This window comes from Elgaria multicarinata, chromosome 23, assembly GCF_023053635.1.
Source record: "Elgaria multicarinata webbii isolate HBS135686 ecotype San Diego chromosome 23, rElgMul1.1.pri, whole genome shotgun sequence".
NCBI lineage: Eukaryota > Metazoa > Chordata > Lepidosauria > Squamata > Anguidae > Elgaria > Elgaria multicarinata.
Genome location: NC_086193.1, coordinates 9,185,713 through 9,207,567, shown reverse-complemented (window position 1 = coordinate 9,207,567; position 21,855 = coordinate 9,185,713).

Genomic DNA, 21,855 nt, shown 5'->3' with positions numbered 1-21,855 from the left:
GCACAAAACTCGGGGTTTGTGGCACAAAACGGCACAAAACTAGCACAAAACTTTGACACTGGTTTGGAGTGGATCTGAGAACGTGAAATTTTTCTAATCAACTTGTCCACACTTAAGGGCGTCGTTTTGACACTTTAGGATGTGGCACAAAACTCGGGGTTTGTGGCTCAAAACGGCACAAAACTAGCACAAAACTTTGACTCTGATTTGGAGTGGATCTGAGAACGTGAAATTTTTCTAATCAACTTGTCCACACTTAAGGGCGTCGTTTTGACACTTTAGGATGCGGCACAAAACTCGGGGTTTGTGGCACAAAACGGCACAGAACTAGCACAAAATTTTGACACTGGTTTGGAGTGGATCTGAGAACGTGAAATTTTTCTAATCAACTTGTCCACACTTAAGGGCGTCGTTTTGACACTTTAGGATGTGGCACAAAACTCGGGGTTTGTGGCTCAAAACGGCACAAAACTAGCACAAAACTTTGACACTGATTTGGAGTGGATCTGAGAACGTGAAATTTTTCTAATCAACTTGTCCACACTTAAGGGCGTCGTTTTGACACTTTAGGATGTGGCACAAAACTCGGGGTTTGTGGCTCAAAACGGCACAAAACTAGCACAAAACTTTGACTCTGATTTGGAGTGGATCTGAGAACGTGAAATTTTTCTAATCAACTTGTCCACACTTAAGGGCGTCGTTTTGACACTTTAGGATGCGGCACAAAACTCGGGGTTTGTGGCACAAAACGGCACAGAACTAGCACAAAACTTTGACACTGGTTTGGAGTGGATCTGAGAACGTGAAATTTTTCTAATCAACTTGTCCACACTTAAGGGCGTCGTTTTGACACTTTAGGATGTGGCACAAAACTCGGGGTTTGTGGCACAAAACGGCACAAAACTAGCACAAAACTTTGACACTGGTTTGGAGTGGATCTGAGAACATGAAATTTTTCTAATCAACTTGTCCACACTTAAGGGCGTCGTTTTGACACTTTAGGATGCGGCACAAAACTCGGGGTTTGTGGCACAAAACGGCACAGAACTAGCACAAAACTTTGACACTGGTTTGGAGTGGATCTGAGAACGTGAAATTTTTCTAATCAACTTGTCCACACTTAAGGGCGTCGTTTTGACACTTTAGGATGCGGCCCAAAACTCGGGGTTTGTGGCACAAAACGGCACAAAACTAGCACAAAACTTTGACACTGATTTGGAGTGGATCTGAGAACGTGAAATTTTTCTAATCAACTTGTCCACACTTAAGGGCGTCGTTTTGACACTTTAGGATGTGGCACAAAACTCGGGGTTTGTGGCTCAAAACGGATCAAAACTAGCACAAAACTTTGACTCTGATTTGGAGTGGATCTGAGAACGTGAAATTTTTCTAATCAACTTGTCCACACTTAAGGGCGTCGTTTTGACACTTTAGGATGCGGCACAAAACTCGGGGTTTGTGGCACAAAACGGCACAGAACTAGCACAAAACTTTGACACTGGTTTGGAGTGGATCTGAGAACGTGAAATTTTTCTAATCAACTTGTCCACACTTAAGGGCGTCGTTTTGACACTTTAGGATGTGGCACAAAACTCGGGGTTTGTGGCACAAAACGGCACAAAACTAGCACAAAACTTTGACACTGGTTTGGAGTGGATCTGAGAACATGAAATTTTTCTAATCAACTTGTCCACACTTAAGGGCATCGTTTTGACACTTTAGGATGCGGCACAAAACTCGGGGTTTGTGGCTCAAAACGGCACAGAACTAGCACAAAACTTTGACACTGGTTTGGAGTGGATCTGAGAACGTGAAATTTTTCTAATCAACTTGTCCACAGTTAAGGGCGTCGTTTTGACACTTTAGGATGCGGCCCAAAACTCGGGGTTTGTGGCACAAAACGGCACAAAACTAGCACAAAACTTTGACACTGATTTGGAGTGGATCTGAGAACGTGAAATTTTTCTAATCAACTTGTCCACACTTAAGGGCGTCGTTTTGACACTTTAGGATGCGGCACAAAACTCGGGGTTTGTGGCACAAAACGGCACAGAACTAGCACAAAACTTTGACACTGGTTTGGAGTGGATCTGAGAACGTGAAATTTTTCTAATCAACTTGTCCACACTTAAGGGCGTCGTTTTGACACTTTAGGATGTGGCACAAAACTCGGGGTTTGTGGCTCAAAACGGCACAAAACTAGCACAAAACTTTGACTCTGATTTGGAGTGGATCTGAGAACGTGAAATTTTTCTAATCAACTTGTCCACACTTAAGGGCGTCGTTTTGACACTTTAGGATGCGGCACAAAACTCGGGGTTTGTGGCACAAAACGGCACAGAACTAGAACAAAACTTTGACACTGGTTTGGAGTGGATCTGAGAACGTGAAATTTTTCTAATCAACTTGTCCACACTTAAGGGCGTCGTTTTGACACTTTAGGATGTGGCACAAAACTCGGGGTTTGTGGCTCAAAACGGCACAAAACTAGCACAAAACTTTGACTCTGATTTGGAGTGGTTCTGAGAACGTGAAATTTTTCTAATCAACTTGTCCACACTTAAGGGCGTCGTTTTGACACTTTAGGATGTGGCACAAAACTCGGGGTTTGTGGCTTAAAACGGCACAAAACTAGCACAAAACTTTGACTCTGATTTGGAGTGGATCTGAGAACGTGAAATTTTTCTAATCAACTTGTCCACACTTAAGGGCGTCGTTTTGACACTTTAGGATGTGGCACAAAACTCGGGGTTTATGGCTCAAAACGGCACAAAACTAGCACAAAACTTTGACACTGATTTGGAGTGGATCTGATAACGTGAATTTTTTCTAATCAACTTGTCCACACTTAAGGGCGTCGTTTTGACACTTTAGGATGCGGCACAAAACTCGGGGTTTGTGGCACAAAACGGCTCAAAACTAGAACAAAACTTTGACTCTGATTTGGAGTGGATCTGAGAACGTGAAATTTTTCTAATCAACTTGTCCACACTTAAGGGCGTCGTTTTGACACTTTAGGATGCGGCACAAAACTCGGGGTTTGTGGCTCAAAACGGCACAAAACTAGCACAAAATTTTGACTCTGATTTGGAGTAGATCTGAGAACGTGAAATTTTTCTAATCAACTTGTCCACACTTAAGGGCGTCGTTTTGACACTTTAGGATGCGGCACAAAACTCGGGGTTTGTGGCACAAAACGGCACAGAACTAGCACAAAACTTTGACACTGGTTTGGAGTGGATCTGAGAACGTGAAATTTTTCTAATCAACTTGTCCACACTTAAGGGCATCGTTTTGACACTTTAGGATGTGGCACAAAACTCGGGGTTTGTGGCTCAAAACGGCACAAAACTAGCACAAAACTTTGACTCTGATTTGGAGTGGATCTGAGAACGTGAAATTTTTCTAATCAACTTGTCCACACTTAAGGGCGTCGTTTTGACACTTTAGGATGCGGCACAAAACTCGGGGTTTGTGGCACAAAACGGCACAGAACTAGAACAAAACTTTGACACTGGTTTGGAGTGGATCTGAGAACGTGAAATTTTTCTAATCAACTTGTCCACACTTAAGGGCGTCGTTTTGACACCTTAGGATGTGGCAGAAAACTCGGGGTTTGTGGCTCAAAACGGCACAAAACTAGCACAAAACTTTGACTCTGATTTGGAGTGGATCTGAGAACGTGAAATTTTTCTAATCAACTTGTCCACACTTAAGGGCGTCGTTTTGACACTTTAGGATGTGGCACAAAACTCGGGGTTTGTGGCTCAAAACGGCACAAAACTAGCACAAAACTTTGACTCTGATTTGGAGTGGATCTGAGAACGTGAAATTTTTCTAATCAACTTGTCCACACTTAAGGGCGTCGTTTTGACACTTTAGGATGTGGCACAAAACTCGGGGTTTGTGGCACAAAATGGCACAAAACTAGCACAAAACTTTGACACTGGTTTGGAGTGGATCTGAGAACATGAAATTTTTCTAATCAACTTGTCCACACTTAAGGGCGTCGTTTTGACACTTTAGGATGTGGCACAAAACTCGGGGTTTGTGGCACAAAACGGCACAAAACTAGCACAAAACTTTGACACTGGTTTGGAGTGGATCTGAGAACGTGAAATTTTTCTAATCAACTTGTCCACACTTAAGGGCGTCGTTTTGACACTTTAGGATGCGGCACAAAACTCGGGGTTTGTGGCACAAAACGGCACAGAACTAGCACAAAACATTGACACTGGTTTGGAGTGGATCTGAGAACGTGAAATTTTTCTAATCAACTTGTCCACACTTAAGGGCGTCGTTTTGACACTTTAGGATGCGGCCCAAAACTCGGGGTTTGTGGCACAAAACGGCACAAAACTAGCACAAAACTTTGACTCTGATTTGGAGTGGATCTGAGAACGTGAAATTTTTCTAATCAACTTGTCCACACTTAAGGGCGTCGTTTTGACACTTTAGGATGCGGCACAAAACTCGGGGTTTGTGGCACAAAACGGCACAGAACTAGCACAAAACTTTGACACTGGTTTGGAGTGGATCTGAGAACGTGAAATTTTTCTAATCAACTTGTCCACACTTAAGGGCGTCGTTTTGACACTTTAGGATGTGGCACAAAACTCGGGGTTTGTGGCTCAAAACGGCACAAAACTAGCACAAAACTTTGACTCTGATTTGGAGTGGATCTGAGAACGTGAAATTTTTCTAATCAACTTGTCCACACTTAAGGGCGTCGTTTTGACACTTTAGGATGCGGCACAAAACTCGGGGTTTGTGGCACAAAACGGCACAGAACTAGAACAAAACTTTGACACTGGTTTGGAGTGGATCTGAGAACGTGAAATTTTTCTAATCAACTTGTCCACACTTAAGGGCGTCGTTTTGACACTTTAGGATGTGGCACAAAACTCGGGGTTTGTGGCTCAAAACGGCACAAAACTAGCACAAAACTTTGACTCTGATTTGGAGTGGTTCTGAGAACGTGAAATTTTTCTAATCAACTTGTCCACACTTAAGGGCGTCGTTTTGACACTTTAGGATGTGGCACAAAACTCGGGGTTTGTGGCTCAAAACGGCACAAAACTAGCACAAAACTTTGACTCTGATTTGGAGTGGATCTGAGAACGTGAAATTTTTCTAATCAACTTGTCCACACTTAAGGGCGTCGTTTTGACACTTTAGGATGTGGCACAAAACTCGGGGTTTGTGGCTCAAAACGGCACAAAACTAGCACAAAACTTTGACACTGATTTGGAGTGGATCTGATAACGTGAATTTTTTCTAATCAACTTGTCCACACTTAAGGGCGTCGTTTTGACACTTTAGGATGCGGCACAAAACTCGGGGTTTGTGGCACAAAACGGCTCAAAACTAGCACAAAACTTTGACTCTGATTTGGAGTGGATCTGAGAACGTGAAATTTTTCTAATCAACTTGTCCACACTTAAGGGCGTCGTTTTGACACTTTAGGATGTGGCACAAAACTCGGGGTTTGTGGCTCAAAACGGCACAAAACTAGCACAAAACTTTGACTCTGATTTGGAGTGGTTCTGAGAACGTGAAATTTTTCTAATCAACTTGTCCACACTTAAGGGCGTCGTTTTGACACTTTAGGATGTGGCACAAAACTCGGGGTTTGTGGCACAAAACGGCACAAAACTAGCACAAAACTTTGACTCTGATTTGGAGTGGATCTGAGAACGTGAAATTTTTCTAATCAACTTGTCCACACTTAAGGGCGTCGTTTTGACACTTTAGGATGTGGCACAAAACTCGGGGTTTGTGGCTCAAAACGGCACAAAACTAGCACAAAACTTTGACACTGATTTGGAGTGGATCTGATAACGTGAATTTTTTCTAATCAACTTGTCCACACTTAAGGGCGTCGTTTTGACACTTTAGGATGCGGCACAAAACTCGGGGTTTGTGGCACAAAACGGCTCAAAACTAGCACAAAACTTTGACTCTGATTTGGAGTGGATCTGAGAACGTGAAATTTTTCTAATCAACTTGTCCACACTTAAGGGCGTCGTTTTGACACTTTAGGATGTGGCACAAAACTCGGGGTTTGTGGCACAAAACGGAACAGAACTAGCACAAAACTTTGACACTGGTTTGGAGTGGATCTGAGAACGTGAAATTTTTCTAATCAACTTGTCCACACTTAAGGGCGTCGTTTTGACACTTTAGGATATGGCCCAAAACTCGGGGTTTGTGGCTCAAAACGGCACAAAACTAGCACAAAACTTTGACTCTGATTTGGAGTGGATCTGAGAACGTGAAATTTTTCTAATGAACTTGTCCACACTTAAGGGCGTCGTTTTGACACTTTAGGATGCGGCACAAAACTCGGGGTTTGTGGCACAAAACGGCACAGAACTAGCACAAAACTTTGACACTGGTTTGGAGTGGATCTGAGAACGTGAAATTTTTCTAATCAACTTGTCCACACTTAAGGGCGTCGTTTTGACACTTTAGGATGTGGCACAAAACTCGGGGTTTGTGGCTCAAAACGGCACAAAACTAGCACAAAACTTTGACTCTGATTTGGAGTGGATCTGAGAACGTGAAATTTTTCTAATCAACTTGTCCACACTTAAGGGCGTCGTTTTGACACTTTAGGATGCGGCACAAAACTCGGGGTTTGTGGCACAAAACGGCACAGAACTAGAACAAAACTTTGACACTGGTTTGGAGTGGATCTGAGAACGTGAAATTTTTCTAATCAACTTGTCCACACTTAAGGGCGTCGTTTTGACACTTTAGGATGTGGCAGAAAACTCGGGGTTTGTGGCTCAAAACGGCACAAAACTAGCACAAAACTTTGACTCTGATTTGGAGTGGATCTGAGAACGTGAAATTTTTCTAATCAACTTGTCCACACTTAAGGGCGTCGTTTTGACACTTTAGGATGTGGCACAAAACTCGGGGTTTGTGGCTCAAAACGGCACAAAACTAGCACAAAACTTTGACTCTGATTTGGAGTGGATCTGAGAACGTGAAATTTTTCTAATCAACTTGTCCACACTTAAGGGCGTCGTTTTGACACTTTAGGATGCGGCACAAAACTCGGGGTTTGTGGCACAAAACGGCACAGAACTAGCACAAAACTTTGACACTGGTTTGGAGTGGATCTGAGAACGTGGAATTTTTCTAATCAACTTGTCCACACTTAAGGGCGTCGTTTTGAGACTTTAGGATGTGGCACAAAACTCGGGGTTTGTGGCACAAAACGGCACAGAACTAGCACAAAACTTTGACACTGGTTTGGAGTGGATCTGAGAACGTGAAATTTTTCTAATCAACTTGTCCACACTTAAGGGCGTCGTTTTGACACTTTAGGATGTGGCACAAAACTCGGGGTTTGTGGCTCAAAACGGCACAAAACTAGCACAAAACTTTGACTCTGATTTGGAGTGGATCTGAGAACGTGAAATTTTTCTAATCAACTTGTCCACACTTAAGGGCGTCGTTTTGACACTTTAGGATGCGGCACAAAACTCGGGGTTTGTGGCACAAAACGGCACAGAACTAGAACAAAACTTTGACACTGGTTTGGAGTGGATCTGAGAACGTGAAATTTTTCTAATCAACTTGTCCACACTTAAGGGCGTCGTTTTGACACTTTAGGATGTGGCAGAAAACTCGGGGTTTGTGGCTCAAAACGGCACAAAACTAGCACAAAACTTTGACTCTGATTTGGAGTGGATCTGAGAACGTGAAATTTTTCTAATCAACTTGTCCACACTTAAGGGCGTCGTTTTGACACTTTAGGATGTGGCACAAAACTCGGGGTTTGTGGCTCAAAACGGCACAAAACTAGCACAAAACTTTGACTCTGATTTGGAGTGGATCTGAGAACGTGAAATTTTTCTAATCAACTTGTCCACACTTAAGGGCGTAGTTTTGACACTTTAGGATGCGGCACAAAACTCGGGGTTTGTGGCACAAAACGGCACAGAACTAGCACAAAACTTTGACACTGGTTTGGAGTGGATCTGAGAACGTGGAATTTTTCTAATCAACTTGTCCACACTTAAGGGCGTCGTTTTGAGACTTTAGGATGTGGCACAAAACTCGGGGTTTGTGGCACAAAACGGCACAAAACTAGCACAAAACTTTGACACTGGTTTGAGGTGGATCTGAGAACATGAAATTTTTCTAATCAACTTGTCCACACTTAAGGGCGTCGTTTTGACACTTTAGGATGCGGCACAAAACTCGGGGTTTGTGGCACAAAACGGCACAGAACTAGCACAAAACTTTGACACTGGTTTGGAGTGGATCTGAGAACGTGGAATTTTTCTAATCAACTTGTCCACACTTAAGGGCGTCGTTTTGAGACTTTAGGATGTGGCACAAAACTCGGGGTTTGTGGCACAAAACGGCACAAAACTAGCACAAAACTTTGACACTGGTTTGAGGTGGATCTGAGAACATGAAATTTTTCTAATCAACTTGTCCACACTTAAGGGCGTCGTTTTGACACTTTAGGATGCGGCACAAAACTCGGGGTTTGTGGCACAAAACGGCACAGAACTAGCACAAAACTTTGACACTGGTTTGGAGTGGATCTGAGAACGTGAAATTTTTCTAATCAACTTGTCCACACTTAAGGGCGTCGTTTTGACACTTTAGGATGCGGCCCAAAACTCGGGGTTTGTGGCACAAAACGGCACAAAACTAGCACAAAACTTTGACACTGATTTGGAGTGGATCTGAGAACGTGAAATTTTTCTAATCAACTTGTCCACACTTAAGGGCGTCGTTTTGACACTTTAGGATGGGGCACAAAACTCGGGGTTTGTGGCTCAAAACGGCACAAAACTAGCACAAAACTTTGACTCTGATTTGGAGTGGATCTGAGAACGTGAAATTTTTCTAATCAACTTGTCCACACTTAAGGGCGTCGTTTTGACACTTTAGGATGCGGCACAAAACTCGGGGTTTGTGGCACAAAACGGCACAGAACTAGCACAAAACTTTGACACTGATTTGGAGTGGATCTGAGAACGTGAAATTTTTCTAATCAACTTGTCCACACTTAAGGGCGTCGTTTTGACACTTTAGGATGTGGCACAAAACTCGGGGTTTGTGGCTCAAAACGGCACAAAACTAGCACAAAACTTTGACTCTGATTTGGAGTGGATCTGAGAACGTGAAATTTTTCTAATCAACTTGTCCACACTTAAGGGCGTCGTTTTGACACTTTAGGATGCGGCACAAAACTCGGGGTTTGTGGCTCAAAACGGCACAAAACTAGCACAAAACTTTGACTCTGATTTGGAGTGGATCTGAGAACGTGAAATTTTTCTAATCAACTTGTCCACACTTAAGGGCGTCGTTTTGACACTTTAGGATGTGGCACAAAACTCGGGGTTTGTGGCTCAAAACGGCACAAAACTAGCACAAAACTTTGACACTGATTTGGAGTGGATCTGATAACGTGAATTTTTTCTAATCAACTTGTCCACACTTAAGGGCGTCGTTTTGACACTTTAGGATGCGGCACAAAACTCGGGGTTTGTGGCACAAAACGGCTCAAAACTAGCACAAAACTTTGACTCTGATTTGGAGTGGATCTGAGAACGTGAAATTTTTCTAATCAACTTGTCCACACTTAAGGGCGTCGTTTTGACACTTTAGGATGTGGCACAAAACTCGGGGTTTGTGGCACAAAACGGCACAGAACTAGCACAAAACTTTGACACTGGTTTGGAGTGGATCTGAGAACGTGAAATTTTTCTAATCAACTTGTCCACACTTAAGGGCGTCGTTTTGACACTTTAGGATATGGCCCAAAACTCGGGGTTTGTGGCTCAAAACGGCACAAAACTAGCACAAAACTTTGACTCTGATTTGGAGTGGATCTGAGAACGTGAAATTTTTCTAATCAACTTGTCCACACTTAAGGGCGTCGTTTTGACACTTTAGGATGCGGCACAAAACTCGGGGTTTGTGGCACAAAACGGCACAGAACTAGCACAAAACTTTGACACTGGTTTGGAGTGGATCTGAGAACGTGAAATTTTTCTAATCAACTTGTCCACACTTAAGGGCGTCGTTTTGACACTTTAGGATGTGGCACAAAACTCGGGGTTTGTGGCTCAAAACGGCACAAAACTAGCACAAAACTTTGACTCTGATTTGGAGTGGATCTGAGAACGTGAAATTTTTCTAATCAACTTGTCCACACTTAAGGGCGTCGTTTTGACACTTTAGGATGCGGCACAAAACTCGGGGTTTGTGGCACAAAACGGCACAGAACTAGAACAAAACTTTGACACTGGTTTGGAGTGGATCTGAGAACGTGAAATTTTTCTAATCAACTTGTCCACACTTAAGGGCGTCGTTTTGACACTTTAGGATGTGGCAGAAAACTCGGGGTTTGTGGCTCAAAACGGCACAAAACTAGCACAAAACTTTGACTCTGATTTGGAGTGGATCTGAGAACGTGAAATTTTTCTAATCAACTTGTCCACACTTAAGGGCGTCGTTTTGACACTTTAGGATGTGGCACAAAACTCGGGGTTTGTGGCTCAAAACGGCACAAAACTAGCACAAAACTTTGACTCTGATTTGGAGTGGATCTGAGAACGTGAAATTTTTCTAATCAACTTGTCCACACTTAAGGGCGTCGTTTTGACACTTTAGGATGCGGCACAAAACTCGGGGTTTGTGGCACAAAACGGCACAGAACTAGCACAAAACTTTGACACTGGTTTGGAGTGGATCTGAGAACGTGGAATTTTTCTAATCAACTTGTCCACACTTAAGGGCGTCGTTTTGAGACTTTAGGATGTGGCACAAAACTCGGGGTTTGTGGCACAAAACGGCACAAAACTAGCACAAAACTTTGACACTGGTTTGAGGTGGATCTGAGAACATGAAATTTTTCTAATCAACTTGTCCACACTTAAGGGCGTCGTTTTGACACTTTAGGATGCGGCACAAAACTCGGGGTTTGTGGCACAAAACGGCACAGAACTAGCACAAAACTTTGACACTGGTTTGGAGTGGATCTGAGAACGTGAAATTTTTCTAATCAACTTGTCCACACTTAAGGGCGTCGTTTTGACACTTTAGGATGCGGCCCAAAACTCGGGGTTTGTGGCACAAAACGGCACAAAACTAGCACAAAACTTTGACACTGATTTGGAGTGGATCTGAGAACGTGAAATTTTTCTAATCAACTTGTCCACACTTAAGGGCGTCGTTTTGACACTTTAGGATGTGGCACAAAACTCGGGGTTTGTGGCTCAAAACGGCACAAAACTAGCACAAAACTTTGACTCTGATTTGGAGTGGATCTGAGAACGTGAAATTTTTCTAATCAACTTGTCCACACTTAAGGGCGTCGTTTTGACACTTTAGGATGCGGCACAAAACTCGGGGTTTGTGGCACAAAACGGCACAGAACTAGCACAAAACTTTGACACTGATTTGGAGTGGATCTGAGAACGTGAAATTTTTCTAATCAACTTGTCCACACTTAAGGGCGTCGTTTTGACACTTTAGGATGTGGCACAAAACTCGGGGTTTGTGGCTCAAAACGGCACAAAACTAGCACAAAACTTTGACTCTGATTTGGAGTGGATCTGAGAACGTGAAATTTTTCTAATCAACTTGTCCACACTTAAGGGCGTCGTTTTGACACTTTAGGATGCGGCACAAAACTCGGGGTTTGTGGCACAAAACGGCACAGAACTAGCACAAAACTTTGACACTGGTTTGGAGTGGATCTGAGAACGTGAAATTTTTCTAATCAACTTGTCCACACTTAAGGGCGTCGTTTTGAGACTTTAGGATGCGGCACAAAACTCGGGGTTTGTGGCACAAAACGGCACAGAACTAGCACAAAACTTTGACACTGGTTTGGAGTGGATCTGAGAACGTGAAATTTTTCTAATCAACTTGTCCACACTTAAGGGCGTCGTTTTGACACTTTAGGATGCGGCCCAAAACTCGGGGTTTGTGGCACAAAACGGCACAAAACTAGCACAAAACTTTGACACTGATTTGGAGTGGATCTGAGAACGTGAAATTTTTCTAATCAACTTGTCCACACTTAAGGGCGTCGTTTTGACACTTTAGGATGCGGCACAAAACTCGGGGTTTGTGGCTCAAAACGGCACAGAACTAGAACAAAAATTTGACACTGGTTTGGAGTGGATCTGAGAACGTGAAATTTTTCTAATCAACTTGTCCACACTTAAGGGCGTCGTTTTGACACTTTAGGATGCGGCACAAAACTCGGGGTTTGTGGCACAAAACGGCACAGAACTAGCACAAAACTTTTACACTGGTTTGGAGTGGATCTGAGAACGTGAAATTTTTCTAATCAACTTGTCCACACTTAAGGGCGTCGTTTTGACACTTTAGGATGTGGCACAAAACTCGGGGTTTGTGGCACAAAACGGCACAAAACTAGCACAAAACTTTGACACTGGTTTGGAGTGGATCTGAGAACATGAAATTTTTCTAATCAACTTGTCCACACTTAAGGGCGTCGTTTTGACACTTTAGGATGCGGCACAAAACTCGGGGTTTGTGGCACAAAACGGCACAGAACTAGCACAAAACTTTGACACTGGTTTGGAGTGGATCTGAGAACGTGAAATTTTTCTAATCAACTTGTCCACACTTAAGGGCGTCGTTTTGACACTTTAGGATGCGGCCCAAAACTCGGGGTTTGTGGCACAAAACGGCACAAAACTAGCACAAAACTTTGACACTGATTTGGAGTGGATCTGAGAACGTGAAATTTTTCTAATCAACTTGTCCACACTTAAGGGCGTCGTTTTGACACTTTAGGATGTGGCACAAAACTCGGGGTTTGTGGCTCAAAACGGCACAAAACTAGCACAAAACTTTGACTCTGATTTGGAGTGGATCTGAGAACGTGAAATTTTTCTAATCAACTTGTCCACACTTAAGGGCGTCGTTTTGACACTTTAGGATGTGGCACAAAACTCGGGGTTTGTGGCACAAAACGGCACAGAACTAGCACAAAACTTTGACACTGGTTTGGAGTGGATCTGAGAACGTGAAATTTTTCTAATCAACTTGTCCACACTTAAGGGCGTCGTTTTGACACTTTAGGATGTGGCACAAAACTCGGGGTTTGTGGCACAAAACGGCACAAAACTAGCACAAAACTTTGACACTGGTTTGGAGTGGATCTGAGAACGTGAAATTTTTCTAATCAACTTGTCCACACTTAAGGGCGTCGTTTTGACACTTTAGGATGCGGCACAAAACTCGGGGTTTGTGGCACAAAACGGCACAGAACTAGCACAAAACTTTGACACTGGTTTGGAGTGGATCTGAGAACGTGAAATTTTTCTAATCAACTTGTCCACACTTAAGGGCGTCGTTTTGACACTTTAGGATGCGGCCCAAAACTCGGGGTTTGTGGCACAAAACGGCACAAAACTAGCACAAAACTTTGACACTGATTTGGAGTGGATCTGAGAACGTGAAATTTTTCTAATCAACTTGTCCACACTTAAGGGCGTCGTTTTGACACTTTAGGATGCGGCACAAAACTCGGGGTTTGTGGCACAAAACGGCACAGAACTAGAACAAAAATTTGACACTGGTTTGGAGTGGATCTGAGAACGTGAAATTTTTCTAATCAACTTGTCCACACTTAAGGGCGTCGTTTTGACACTTTAGGATGCGGCCCAAAACTCGGGGTTTGTGGCACAAAACGGCACAGAACTAGCACAAAACTTTGACACTGATTTGGAGTGGATCTGAGAACGTGAAATTTTTCTAATCAACTTGTCCACACTTAAGGGCGTCGTTTTGACACTTTAGGATGTGGCACAAAACTCGGGGTTTGTGGCTCAAAACGGCACAGAACTAGCACAAAACTTTGACACTGTTTTGGAGTGGATCTGAGAACGTGAAATTTTTCTAATCAACTTGTCCACACTTAAGGGCGTCGTTTTGACACTTTAGGATGTGGCACAAAACTCGGGGTTTGTGGCACAAAACGGCACAAATCTAGCACAAAACTTTGACACTGGTTTGGAGTGGATCTGAGAACATGAAATTTTTCTAATCAATGTCCACACTTAAGGCCGTCGTTTTGACACTTTAGGATGCGGCACAAAACTTGGGGTTTGTGGCACAAAACGGCACAGAACTAGCACAAAACTTTGACACTGGTTTGGAGTGGATCTGAGAACGTGAAATTTTTCTAATCCACTTGTCCACACTTAAGGGCGTCGTTTTGACACTTTAGGATGCGGCCCAAAACTCGGGGTTTGTGGCTCAAAACGGCACAAAACTAGCACAAAACTTTGACACTGATTTGGAGTGGATCTGAGAACGTGAAATTTTTCTAATCAACTTGTCCACACTTAAGGGCGTCGTTTTGACACTTTAGGATGCGGCACAAAACTCGGGGTTTGTGGCACAAAACGGCACAAAACTAGCACAAAACTTTGACTCTGATTTGGAGTGGATCTGAGAACATGAAATTTTTCTAATCAACTTGTCCACATTTAAGGGCGTCGTTTTGACACTTTAGGATGCGGCACAAAACTCGGGGTTTGTGGCACAAAACGGCACAGAACTAGCACAAAACTTTGACACTGGTTTGGAGTGGATCTGAGAACGTGAAATTTTTCTAATCAACTTGTCCACACTTAAGGGCGTCGTTTTGACACTTTAGGATGTGGCACAAAACTCGGGGTTTGTGGCACAAAACGGCACAAAACTAGCACAAAACTTTGACTCTGATTTGGAGTGGATCTGAGAACGTGAAATTTTTCTAATCAACTTGTCCACACTTAAGGGCGTCGTTTTGACACTTTAGGATGCGGCCCAAAACTCGGGGTTTGTGGCTCAAAACGGCACAGAACTAGCACAAAACTTTGACACTGATTTGGAGTGGATCTGAGAACGTGAAATTTTTCTAATCAACTTGTCCACACTTAAGGGCGTCGTTTTGACACTTTAGGATGCGGCACAAAACTCGGGGTTTGTGGCACAAAACGGCACAAAACTAGCACAAAACTTTGACTCTGATTTGGAGTGGATCTGAGAACATGAAATTTTTCTAATCAACTTGTCCACACTTAAGGGCGTCGTTTTGACACTTTAGGATGCGGCACAAAACTCGGGGTTTGTGGCACAAAACGGCACAGAACTAGCACAAAACTTTGACACTGGTTTGGAGTGGATCTGAGAACGTGAAATTTTTCTAATCAACTTGTCCACACTTAAGGGCGTCGTTTTGACACTTTACGATGTGGCACAAAACTCGGGGTTTGTGGCACAAAACGGCACAAAACTAGCACAAAACTTTGACTCTGATTTGGAGTGGATCTGAGAACGTGAAATTTTTCTAATCAACTTGTCCACACTTAAGGGCGTCGTTTTGACACTTTAGGATGCGGCCCAAAACTCGGGGTTTGTGGCACAAAACGGCACAGAACTAGAACAAAACTTTGACACTGGTTTGGAGTGGATCTGAGAACGTGAAATTTTTCTAATCAACTTGTCCACACTTAAGGGCGTCGTTTTGACACTTTAGGATGCGGCCCAAAACTCGGGGTTTGTGGCACAAAACGGCACAAAACTAGCACAAAACTTTGACACTGATTTGGAGTGGATCTGAGAACGTGAAATTTTTCTAATCAACTTGTCCACACTTAAGGGCGTCGTTTTGACACTTTAGGATGCGGCCCAAAACTCGGGGTTTGTGGCTCAAAACGGCACAAAACTAGCACAAAACTTTGACACTGATTTGGAGTGGATCTGAGAATGTGAAATTTTTCTAATCAACTTGTCCACACTTAAGGGCGTCGTTTTGACACTTTAGGATGCGGCACAAAACTCGGGGTTTGTGGCACAAAACGGCACAGAACTAGAACAAAAATTTGACACTGGTTTGGAGTGGATCTGAGAACGTGAAATTTTTCTAATCAACTTGTCCACACTTAAGGGCGTCGTTTTGACACTTTAGGATGCGGCCCAAAACTCGGGGTTTGTGGCACAAAACGGCACAAAACTAGCACAAAACTTTGACACTGATTTGGAGTGGATCTGAGAACGTGAAATTTTTCTAATCAACTTGTCCACACTTAAGGGCGTCGTTTTGACACTTTAGGATGTGGCACAAAAATCGGGGTTTGTGGCTCAAAACGGCACAGAACTAGCACAAAACTTTGACACTGGTTTGGAGTGGATCTGAGAACGTGAAATTTTTCTAATCAACTTGTCCACACTTAAGGGCGTCGTTTTGACACTTTAGGATGTGGCACAAAACTCGGGGTTTGTGGCACAAAACGGCACAAAACTAGCACAAAACTTTGACACTGGTTTGGAGTGGATCTGAGAACATGAAATTTTTCTAATCAATGTCCACACTTAAGGCCGTCGTTTTGACACTTTAGGATGCGGCACAAAACTCGGGGTTTGTGGCACAAAACGGCACAGAACTAGCACAAAACTTTGACACTGGTTTGGAGTGGATCTGAGAACGTGAAATTTTTCTAATCCACTTGTCCACACTTAAGGGCGTCGTTTTGACACTTTAGGATGCGGCCCAAAACTCGGGGTTTGTGGCTCAAAACGGCACAAAACTAGCACAAAACTTTGACACTGATTTGGAGTGGATCTGAGAACGTGAAATTTTTCTAATCAACTTGTCCACACTTAAGGGCGTCGTTTTGACACTTTAGGATGCGGCACAAAACTCGGGGTTTGTGGCACAAAACGGCACAAAACTAGCACAAAACTTTGACTCTGATTTGGAGTGGATCTGAGAACCTGAAATTTTTCTAATCAACTTGTCCACATTTAAGGGCGTCGTTTTGACACTTTAGGATGCGGCACAAAACTCGGGGTTTGTGGCACAAAACGGCACAGAACTAGCACAAAACTTTGACACTGGTTTGGAGTGGATCTGAGAACGTGAAATTTTTCTAATCAACTTGTCCACACTTAAGGGCGTCGTTTTGACACTTTAGGATGTGGCACAAAACTCGGGGTTTGTGGCACAAAACGGCACAAAACTAGCACAAAACTTTGACTCTGATTTGGAGTGGATCTGAGAACATGAAATTTTTCTAATCAACTTGTCCACACTTAAGGGCGTCGTTTTGACACTTTAGGATGCGGCCCAAAACTCGGGGTTTGTGGCTCAAAACGGCACAAAACTAGCACAAAACTTTGACTCTGATTTGGAGTGGATCTGAGAACGTGAAATTTTTCTAATCAACTTGTCCACACTTAAGGGCGTCGTTTTGACACTTTAGGATGCGGCACAAAACTCGGGGTTTGTGGCACAAAACGGCACAGAACTAGAACAAAACTTTGACACTGGTTTGGAGTGGATCTGAGAACGTGAAATTTTTCTAATCAACTTGTCCACACTTAAGGGCGTCGTTTTGACACTTTAGGATGCGGCCCAAAACTCGGGGTTTGTGGCACAAAACGGCACAAAACTAGCACAAAACTTTGACACTGATTTGGAGTGGATCTGAGAACGTGAAATTTTTCTAATCAACTTGTCCACACTTAAGGGCGTCGTTTTGACACTTTAGGATGCGGCCCAAAACTCGGGGTTTGTGGCTCAAAACGGCACAAAACTAGCACAAAACTTTGACACTGATTTGGAGTGGATCTGAGAATGTGAAATTTTTCTAATCAACTTGTCCACACTTAAGGGCGTCGTTTTGACACTTTAGGATGCGGCACAAAACTCGGGGTTTGTGGCACAAAACGGCACAGAACTAGAACAAAAATTTGACACTGGTTTGGAGTGGATCTGAGAACGTGAAATTTTTCTAATCAACTTGTCCACACTTAAGGGCGTCGTTTTGACACTTTAGGATGCGGCCCAAAACTCGGGGTTTGTGGCACAAAACGGCACAAAACTAGCACAAAACTTTGACACTGATTTGGAGTGGATCTGAGAACGTGAAATTTTTCTAATCAACTTGTCCACACTTAAGGGCGTCGTTTTGACACTTTAGGATGTGGCACAAAAATCGGGGTTTGTGGCTCAAAACGGCACAGAACTAGCACAAAACTTTGACACTGGTTTGGAGTGGATCTGAGAACGTGAAATTTTTCTAATCAACTTGTCCACACTTAAGGGCGTCGTTTTGACACTTTAGGATGTGGCACAAAACTCGGGGTTTGTGGCACAAAACGGCACAAAACTAGCACAAAACTTTGACACTGGTTTGGAGTGGATCTGAGAACATGAAATTTTTCTAATCAATGTCCACACTTAAGGCCGTCGTTTTGACACTTTAGGATGCGGCACAAAACTCGGGGTTTGTGGCACAAAACGGCACAGAACTAGCACAAAACTTTGACACTGGTTTGGAGTGGATCTGAGAACGTGAAATTTTTCTAATCCACTTGTCCACACTTAAGGGCGTCGTTTTGACACTTTAGGATGCGGCCCAAAACTCGGGGTTTGTGGCTCAAAACGGCACAAAACTAGCACAAAACTTTGACACTGATTTGGAGTGGATCTGAGAACGTGAAATTTTTCTAATCAACTTGTCCACACTTAAGGGCGTCGTTTTGACACTTTAGGATGCGGCACAAAACTCGGGGTTTGTGGCACAAAACGGCACAAAACTAGCACAAAACTTTGACTCTGATTTGGAGTGGATCTGAGAACCTGAAATTTTTCTAATCAACTTGTCCACATTTAAGGGCGTCGTTTTGACACTTTAGGATGCGGCACAAAACTCGGGGTTTGTGGCACAAAACGGCACAGAACTAGCACAAAACTTTGACACTGGTTTGGAGTGGATCTGAGAACGTGAAATTTTTCTAATCAACTTGTCCACACTTAAGGGCGTCGTTTTGACACTTTAGGATGTGGCACAAAACTCGGGGTTTGTGGCACAAAACGGCACAAAACTAGCACAAAACTTTGACTCTGATTTGGAGTGGATCTGAGAACATGAAATTTTTCTAATCAACTTGTCCACACTTAAGGGCGTCGTTTTGACACTTTAGGATGCGGCCCAAAACTCGGGGTTTGTGGCTCAAAACGGCACAAAACTAGCACAAAACTTTGACACTGATTTGGAGTGGATCTGAGAAAGTGAAATTTTTCTAATCAACTTGTCCACACTTAAGGGCGTCGTTTTGACACTTTAGGATGCGGCCCAAAACTCGGGGTTTGTGGCTCAAAACGGCACAGAACTAGCACAAAACTTTGACACTGATTTGGAGTGGATCTGAGAACGTGAAATTTTTCTAATCAACTTGTCCACACTTAAGGGCGTCGTTTTGACACTTTAGGATGCGGCCCAAAACTCGGGGTTTGTGGCTCAAAACGGCACAGAACTAGCACAAAACTTTGACACTGATTTGGAGTGGATCTGAGAACGTGAAATTTTTCTAATCAACTTGTCCACACTTAAGGGCGTCGTTTTGACACTTTAGGATGCGGCACAAAACTCGGGGTTTGTGGCACAAAACGGCACAAAACTAGCACAAAACTTTGACTCTGATTTGGAGTGGATCTGAGAACATGAAATTTTTCTAATCAACTTGTCCACACTTAAGGGCGTCGTTTTGACACTTTAGGATGCGGCACAAAACTCGGGGTTTGTGGCACAAAACGGCACAGAACTAGCACAAAACTTTGACACTGGTTTGGAGTGGATCTGAGAACGTGAAATTTTTCTAATCAACTTGTCCACACTTAAGGGCGTCGTTTTGACACTTTACGATGTGGCACAAAACTCGGGGTTTGTGGCACAAAACGGCACAAAACTAGCACAAAACTTTGACTCTGATTTGGAGTGGATCTGAGAACGTGAAATTTTTCTAATCAACTTGTCCACACTTAAGGGCGTCGTTTTGACACTTTAGGATGCGGCCCAAAACTCGGGGTTTGTGGCACAAAACGGCACAGAACTAGAACAAAACTTTGACACTGGTTTGGAGTGGATCTGAGAACGTGAAATTTTTCTAATCAACTTGTCCACACTTAAGGGCGTCGTTTTGACACTTTAGGATGCGGCCCAAAACTCGGGGTTTGTGGCACAAAACGGCACAAAACTAGCACAAAACTTTGACACTGATTTGGAGTGGATCTGAGAACGTGAAATTTTTCTAATCAACTTGTCCACACTTAAGGGCGTCGTTTTGACACTTTAGGATGCGGCCCAAAACTCGGGGTTTGTGGCTCAAAACGGCACAAAACTAGCACAAAACTTTGACACTGATTTGGAGTGGATCTGAGAATGTGAAATTTTTCTAATCAACTTGTCCACACTTAAGGGCGTCGTTTTGACACTTTAGGATGCGGCACAAAACTCGGGGTTTGTGGCACAAAACGGCACAGAACTAGAACAAAAATTTGACACTGGTTTGGAGTGGATCTGAGAACGTGAAATTTTTCTAATCAACTTGTCCACACTTAAGGGCGTCGTTTTGACACTTTAGGATGCGGCCCAAAACTCGGGGTTTGTGGCACAAAACGGCACAAAACTAGCACAAAACTTTGACACTGATTTGGAGTGGATCTGAGAACATGAAATTTTTCTAATCAACTTGTCCACACTTAAGGGCGTCGTTTTGACACTTTAGGATGTGGCCCAAAACTCGGGGTTTGTGGCTCAAAACGGCACAAAACTAGCACAAAACTTTGACACTGATTTGGAGTGGATCTGAGAAAGTGAAATTTTTCTAATCAACTTGTCCACACTTAAGGGCGTCGTTTTGACACTTTAGGATGCGGCCCAAAACTCGGGGTTTGTGGCTCAAAACGGCACAGAACTAGCACAAAACTTTGACACTGATTTGGAGTGGATCTGAGAACGTGAAATTTTTCTAATCAACTTGTCCACACTTAAGGGCGTCGTTTTGACACTTTAGGATGCGGCACAAAACTCGGGGTTTGTGGCACAAAACGGCACAAAACTAGCACAAAACTTTGACTCTGATTTGGAGTGGATCTGAGAACATGAAATTTTTCTAATCAACTTGTCCACACTTAAGGGCGTCGTTTTGACACTTTAGGATGCGGCACAAAACTCGGGGTTTGTGGCACAAAACGGCACAGAACTAGCACAAAACTTTGACACTGGTTTGGAGTGGATCTGAGAACGTGAAATTTTTCTAATCAACTTGTCCACACTTAAGGGCGTCGTTTTGACACTTTAGGATGTGGCACAAAACTCGGGGTTTGTGGCACAAAACGGCACAAAACTAGCACAAAACTTTGACTCTGATTTGGAGTGGATCTGAGAACGTGAAATTTTTCTAATCAACTTGTCCACACTTAAGGGCGTCGTTTTGACACTTTAGGATGCGGCCCAAAACTCGGGGTTTGTGGCACAAAACGGCACAGAACTAGAACAAAACTTTGACACTGGTTTGGAGTGGATCTGAGAACGTGAAATTTTTCTAATCAACTTGTCCACACTTAAGGGCGTCGTTTTGACACTTTAGGATGCGGCCCAAAACTCGGGGTTTGTGGCACAAAACGGCACAAAACTAGCACAAAACTTTGACACTGATTTGGAGTGGATCTGAGAACGTGAAATTTTTCTAATCAACTTGTCCACACTTAAGGGCGTCGTTTTGACACTTTAGGATGCGGCCCAAAACTCGGGGTTTGTGGCTCAAAACGGCACAAAACTAGCACAAAACTTTGACACTGATTTGGAGTGGATCTGAGAACGTGAAATTTTTCTAATCAACTTGTCCACACTTAAGGGCGTCGTTTTGACACTTTAGGATGCGGCACAAAACTCGGGGTTTGTGGCACAAAACGGCACAAAACTAGCACAAAACTTTGACTCTGATTTGGAGTGGATCTGAGAACATGAAATTTTTCTAATCAACTTGTGCACATTTAAG